Genomic DNA, 7,271 nt, shown 5'->3' with positions numbered 1-7,271 from the left:
CCATGTTTAAAGGACAGAGTCTCGGGGGGACAGCATATCAGCAGTTAAATCACCATGGTAACAGCAGATTTAAAGCTGAGCTGGAAGTACATTTGATCTGCAGAGCTTTCATCATCTTTCTCTTTTTTCTCCACTCTTCATTCTTTGTCTTTTGTCGCCTTCCCACTCTTTTCCTCCAGGACTCTGATTGCCTTTGACACATCTTTTTCTCTTTTTCCTTCCCTCCCTGTATCTCAGTGTCTCTGGTCACGTCTTGTCTTTTGTTCATTTTGGTTAGAGAGGACTGCCCACAGACATTTAGTGACATTGATTTTGCCAGGCGCTCATACATATTTAAACAAGTTTCCATTTATTTTACTGCTTACAGTATCACTAATGAAAAAAATGAAAAAGCAGCTTTAGCCAGAACTAAAATCACAATAGAGAGAAGGCTGAACATGAAAAAAAAAAAAATGAAATAATGAGAAGGTGAAGAGGAGGAATTAAAGAGTGAAAAGGAGAGGGCCGTCCCCGACAGACCTCTGATACCAGGCAGATGGCACTAGTCAGGCTGGGTGTGTAACATGACTGCCCCCACACACACACACACACACACACACATATATTCCGTCCCCTCTGTCTCACTCCTTCTTGGAGACTGTCACCCAGAGTCTCTCTAGCTTTTGTTACACAACCTCTTTCTTGATTGTCTTCTCTCTCACGTACAAACGTTCTCTCACACACACACACACCAACAGGCTGACTGGAATCTCAGAAGCTCCACCAGACCTCCGACCCATCTGGAGAGTCCACAAACGGAGCCAAACTGAGAGTGTGACTGCTTTGACAATGAATTCAAAAATACACATACAGGGTAAATCGGACAGTTGGGAGACTTTACTGCAGGAAACACATACAGGGTAAATCGGACAGTTGGGAGACTTTACTGCAGGAAACACATACAGGGTAAATTGGACAGTTGGGAGACTTTACTGCACCTCTGTCACCAGGCTTCAACACGTGTTCCATGGTCACTTTGCTCAGTGTCAATCTTAGCTGGTCAGACAGCAAGCAAGCAATGTTGTGCAACATTCTTTTCTTGTGAAGGAAATTAGGACAGCTGATCAATAAAGTGAAGCCGAGAGCTGAAATTACATGCTAATAAACAGCTTGTTCATTATGTCTATCAATACTACCAATGCACCGCAAGACTGTTTGTTCTTTTACATGGGTGTCTGGGTTCCTGCCATAACTCCACTTACATTTCCTTAAACTTTACTCCCTGAAGAAGAATGCTAATTTGCAGCAGTTATTAGTGTTGTGCAACTGTAATATATGCAACTTATGAGCTAATTATCATTTACGAGCTGTAACGACGTATTTTATTCACATGGAGCTCGATTTTTACCAAGAGAGAACAGTCCTTGCAAGTATACAAGGGATGAGGGGGAATTGGTCTGCTTGAAAAAAACATGTCATCAATTAAAGTAATTTCATGATGATTCTGATATGATTTGAGATATGTCACATGTGCCAATGGAGACCATGGGGCCAGAAAAAAAGTGTTACAATATATAGTTAGTTTGTAATTTATACAGTATATAAAGAAGAAAAAAAATCCCATGTTCAAAATGGAGTATGAAGAAGTAAAAAACAAAAAAAATTGTCTGGTCCTACCCCCTTTTTCTATAGTCCTGAAAACAACTTTAGTTTTTCTACAACACTGGCACAAAGCCAATGATCAAGACACAACAGTATTCCAACACTAATAGCATAAAAGAAAGTTTATCTGGATTTTTGAGTAGAGCTAATCCTATTTGGTCAATCTGCTGTTTTTGGGTGCTTGTGTGTATTGAGTATGTGTATGCAGTAATTCCTTAAAGCTGTAGAGCCTATTTTCTGGCGCTTAGTGTCTACCTACAGTTATCGGACCACCCCCTGCTCTATAGAGCTGCCTTTGACAACCATAATCTCACCCTGGTGGTGGGTGGCTTTTAATGCTTAGCGCTTTGATCAGGAGCACTAGATTGCCTCCCATGTTCAGAATTCCCTACTTGTTAGTTGTTAGAGGAGTCAAGCTAGTACTTTCTTAAAATCAAAAAGGCATCATTTGTTGGGAAAAGGGAAAGATCTCTCTTTTCTTGCTCTCTCCCAACACTGAGATTTGAGGATGACGGGTGTGCATCCACGTGGATGTGGTAGGTTATGACCTCGATGATGATTAAGCCTCTGTGTGTGACCGTCTACATTCCAAGAGAGTCTCTGATAAAGCGTTCAGAGCTGAACTGCTGGCTTAGAAGCACTGACCCATAAACTGTCATGGGTTCAGCCTAGTTTGATGGTTTTCATCAAGGTAACTCCCAGTTATGCTTAATTAGAAGATTTATTATGGGTGGATATCATTTGGCTCCTATAATTCAGTAGAAAATTAATATCCTTTACAGAGAGAAATTCCAATCTTGACATGGCTCAAAAAATACTCTAAACTTGTGACTACAACATGCCTTAGATCAGGGAAAAAACCTGTGTCATCCTTTTGAGACTTCATGGTCATGTTTAACATCTACTCACAATCTACTCACTGGGTATAATTAAAATGGATCATAATATCATACAGACTCAACGTTACTAGGATATTAGTTGGAATATAGTGAGAATCAGTTAGCTTGCGCTGAAACTGTATTCAGAAATAAGAATAATGACAACTTTTTAGGCTGCATGTAGGAGAAATCAAATGTATTCATTGAAGAAGGACAACAAATAGAGAATAAGCTGAAAATAGAAAATTATAAATTTATTTATAATACAAATTTTGTGAATTTGTTATTGTATGATAAAGCGCTTATCTGACCTTGTGTCTTCAACAGCAAGGCACTGAGTCAGGTGGAATGTAATTAACAATTTCACTGAGGAAGCACTCACACACACGTTTAAATTTAGTTCCCGAAGAAACAGATTTCCTCCCTCTGTGTCTGTGCTATCAAAGTCATTAGTGAAAGCATTTAAGAACCCTCCTCTTCATCACCTTGTCTGTCTGCCCTCATTTATACATTAATAAAATACCTTTATTATTATTATTATCTCTGATTACATATCGGCTACTAATTTGAAAATGTTTTTTCTTTGTCATTGTTTCTTCCAGTTTCTGCTCTCGAGCTCATTTCCATGTGCCAGTCTGTGCGGTTACCGCCTGCCAGCAAATCGATGCCTGTTCGGTTACATCCTTGGGTTGTTAATTAATCAGGGAGGCGAGGGTGCGTGACCAGTGCTAACAAGACTGAGGAAACAGGAGAGAAGGGGTAAAGGAGGAGGAGGAGGTGAAAATGGAGTGGTAGGAGGAGGAGGAAAGAAGAAGAGGACAGTGGGAGACAAACAAGATGGAGGAGGAACTACAAAAAGGAGGGGGGAATTCACAAAGGACGGGTAATGTGGGAATTGGAAACTCTAGATTTTAATAGTCAAATGATTCTGGTGGAGCCCATGATCATGTGCGTGAGTTTGTCAGATAAGAGTCTGCTTACAACTGGATTGTAACCATAGACTGTATATTAATGGACAGAGCATGTGTGACGTCACCCATTGGTTTTTGGAGATCTGCTATGAGTCATCGAATTTGCCGTTACGGGCGCAACCATCCTGGTTGTGGATGTGACGATTTTAGAGGAGAGGGAGGAGTGAGGGAGGAGCGGCTTACACGTTACGTTACACACTTTCACTGGCAATCACATCATAGCCACGCCCTAAAACACCCAGTTTTATCGCCGATTTTAAAATCAACAAGACCATTATTCAAGAAATGAATATCATTCTGTACTGCAGAATACTTAAAACTAGCGATTGAAACCATAAACTCTTGATGAAAAGGTTTACTGAGGTAATAAATCAAGTGAGAAGTGGGTCACTTTCTCATAGACTTCTACAGAAACAGACCTCTTTTTGCAACTGGTAATGAACATCTGGCTGAAAATAAGGACACATTAGGCAGAATTTCTGGCGGCACCGGAGCAATCCCAGAGGTGCAAGGTTGTGGATATAGAATATCCTTCTGATGATGTTGTATACAGGGCAGGAACTTCACAGCACATCAAACCTGAGCTCTACTCACTCCAAGCTGCATGAGTCAAGAAGTTGATTCATCATTTTCATTTTTCAAATTAATCAAATTAATTTTTTAGAGAACAAGAAGAAATAATTTTACAGTAAAGAGTAGGAAAAGGAGATGCCGAGTAGGAAGAGAGGAGGAAAGAAGTGGATGTGAAGCTCAAAGGGGGGCTGGAGAAGAACAGGAGAGGGACTCTGCAAAATGTGAATTGTTGTAATGATTGTGTGATGATTTGGTTGTACCATTGTACTCTCTGTGCCTCTATCAACTTGTTTAAGTGGGTGTTCAAGCTATAGTTTATGTTGTGCAAGTTATTGTTAATTTTTTAATAAATGACAAGCAAACACTGGAATATAGTGTGCTGTGTGACTAAATCATGCGCTTTTTTGCCTTTGTTAAGATATAAAACACTAATCTTAACCCTTATTATACACGTACCAGTCTATGGTCGTCAAACATGAGGCCATTTTGTCTTTCTAATCTATTCATTTTTATTCTATTTTATGTTCCATATCACCAATTAGATGTCCTGCCAATACCTGCACAGTCATAGCAGTGGTTAAGAATTGGCAGCATTAAAACTCTAATTATCAGTGAGAACTGGGGACACTGCCAACCTCTCTCTCTCTCTCTCTCTCTCTCTCTCATAAGCAGATGATAGATGAAGCAGCAGGATCTGATCGGAAATTAATCCCAATTCCAACTCTAAATTGGAACCGTTGCTCAATCTATGAATGTGTTAAAGCTTTAGTGGGTAACTTTTTGATATTAATGAACGTCCGTTACATTCAAGCCATTGACAAAGCTAATTAAGACTCAGCTCCACAATACTCTCTCTTTTTTTCTCAGTATGACTACGTTCAGAAGATTGGATCGTCCGGTGACTTTCCCATGCAGAAACTCAAGTGAAGATAATGACCTCTTCTAAAGAGTCCGTCATGTATTTTAATCCTCCGTGTCCTCTTTGGCTAAGAGCAACTGTGTAAAGGGGCGTGGGGGCGGTGCGCGGTCACGTAAGGCTTGTATTTTGTGGACACGCCGACAGTCCACATGGGGATGGCAGAATCTACGCACTATAACTTTAAACGATAGCTGCCAAAATCCACAATGACAAACTTGTGTTTGTGTTTTTGTCCAAATGTCCCCCGACAGGTAGAGTAGGTCCAGATGGACGATTTACACTTTGGCTGCTTTCCATTCAATGACCCGTCAAAACACCCCTGCAGTTGACCGTATGAAAAAAAAAAAAAATACCATATCAAATCAGTGGAATCATTCGCAGCTAAACGGAAATGTAATTACGTGCTCCTCTCTGTTCCTCGAGGGCAAGAGCTCAATTCAGGGTTGTGAAATCCAATTACATCACAAGAAGCAAAGGAATAATGTGGGAGATGTGAGAAATGAAAAAAGAGGCAGACAGAGCAGCAGATGGACAGACAAACCGAGAGCCAGACCGGGAGGCAGTGTGGGTGAGAGCGGAAGCAGAAAGACAGGAAGAGATGAAGAAAGTGAGAGAAAGAAAGAAAGAAAAAAGAATGAGAGAAAGAAGACCAGAGAGAGGCTGCAGGAACCACTCTCTGGCTGCCAATCAGTGAGCCTCAAATCTCATCAAGGTGACTCATCTGTGTTTGTGCCTTGACAAAAAGCTCCCAATAGACACATTTATTGAGGAGATGAGGAAAACCACTTAACGGTCCCAAGATGAAGAAAGCGATTCAAAGTGTCTGAAGTATAGTGGTGTGGTGCAAAAGCAGTTCATTATTATTATTATTTTGCGCTGTGGTGATGGCAGAGCTGTTATTTGCACAATGTTATGATGAGAAGGGTAATGGTAGTCAGAGGCGGGTAAGGAAAAGGCCAGGGAGAGGAACAAAGGAGCTGGACAGGAAGAGGTTCAGAGAGCGGAGGAAGGAGCCGACAGTGGGGAGAAATTATGAATCATTAAAGCAGGACTAAACAAGATTTTTATGCAAAAACTCCTGTCAGGGCTGAAATTGCACAGCAGGGTTGGAATGGAAAAGAACATCCCATTGGCACAAATGTAGACATGGTGTATCACAAGACTATGTCTGACTGAAAATGTGCAAGGTAACCTAATGCAGCTTTAAAGGTTTTTTTAAGATTATTTTTGGGGCTTTTTCCCTTTATTTCAGAGTGACAGTGGATAGACAGGAAAGGTGGGAGAGAGATGGGGGATAGAGGTCGCCCCCAGCTTTAGACGTTTTGAGTATTGTACATATACAGTATTATATATTTAATATGAAGACAAAATAATGAAAAACTGTTACTGTAATCACTTGTTTGCACTTATTTTAAATCAGCTTAAATGATATGTAATCTGGATACAAGAAACGTGAAATATCTCCTAGAATGTCTACATATACAACTGGTTGGCAACAGCATATACATTTTAAAAGAAACATTGTGGCTGTATTACATTTTCTATTAACATAATGAGGAAGCTTTTTTTATGACCGTATATCGGGCAAGTTGCAAAAATTGACACTGAACATCTGAGTAAAGTTTTCCCTGATAAATGCTCATGGTGATTACAACATTATTACACTATTTTTTTGATTATGTTTGGCAACAAACGCACTTTGGTTAAGTTGAAGGAAAATTTTTGGTCTGGAAAAAGACCACAGGAACAAGAGATGCGATGTGCAAAACATTTAAATGAAAATTGTGAACTTGACCAAACCTTAACCAAAGGGATTTTGTTACCTAAACCTAACCACAGGTGAGAGTCCCGGGGCCTGTTGCACGAAAGTAGAATAAAGATATCCAGGATAAATGAAAAAGCGCAGCTTGACTTAGTGTGATCTGTTCATCGCGGCTTAATCGGTTGCACGTTTGCCGAGCCAGGATGAACAGGTGAAGCTATGTCAAGCCAGGTGTAGACAGCTGGGATAAGTGCACATTCACGGCTTTCTCAAATAGACCAAGGTATCGATCACAGATTCACTGATGCAAAAATGGGGAAAAAGCATGCAGCATATGTTTCACCCAATGAGCAGCAGCTTCTAATGGAAAGTAACGAGAAGGTGAAGCAGATAACATGCAGAAAGGGAAATACGGCTCTTATCAAACGGAGAGAAAAAGCCCAAGGGACTATAGCGGACCGACTGAATATGTAAGGATGTAAAAATGTCTACTTAGCCTACTAGTCACTCCACATTTTTACAAAGTT

General features: G+C 40.3%; 1 protein-coding gene and 1 long non-coding RNA gene across 2 annotated transcripts in view; both read right to left on the bottom strand.

The window, feature by feature from the left end:
• Positions 1–7,271, bottom strand: part of tmem163a (transmembrane protein 163a) — a 73,796-nt gene that overhangs the window by 23,921 nt on the left and 42,604 nt on the right.
• Positions 3,505–7,271, bottom strand: part of LOC116687513 (uncharacterized) — a 10,327-nt gene continuing 6,560 nt past the window's right edge. The window contains exon 3 of the long non-coding RNA XR_004331563.1: positions 3,505–3,668. This is a non-coding gene — a long non-coding RNA (uncharacterized LOC116687513). The remainder of the gene's footprint in view (positions 3,669–7,271) is intronic.

The sequence above is a fragment of the Etheostoma spectabile genome, chromosome 4 (assembly GCF_008692095.1).
Source record: "Etheostoma spectabile isolate EspeVRDwgs_2016 chromosome 4, UIUC_Espe_1.0, whole genome shotgun sequence".
Lineage (NCBI taxonomy): Eukaryota > Metazoa > Chordata > Actinopteri > Perciformes > Percidae > Etheostoma > Etheostoma spectabile.
This window is presented reverse-complemented; position numbering and strand designations above follow the sequence as displayed.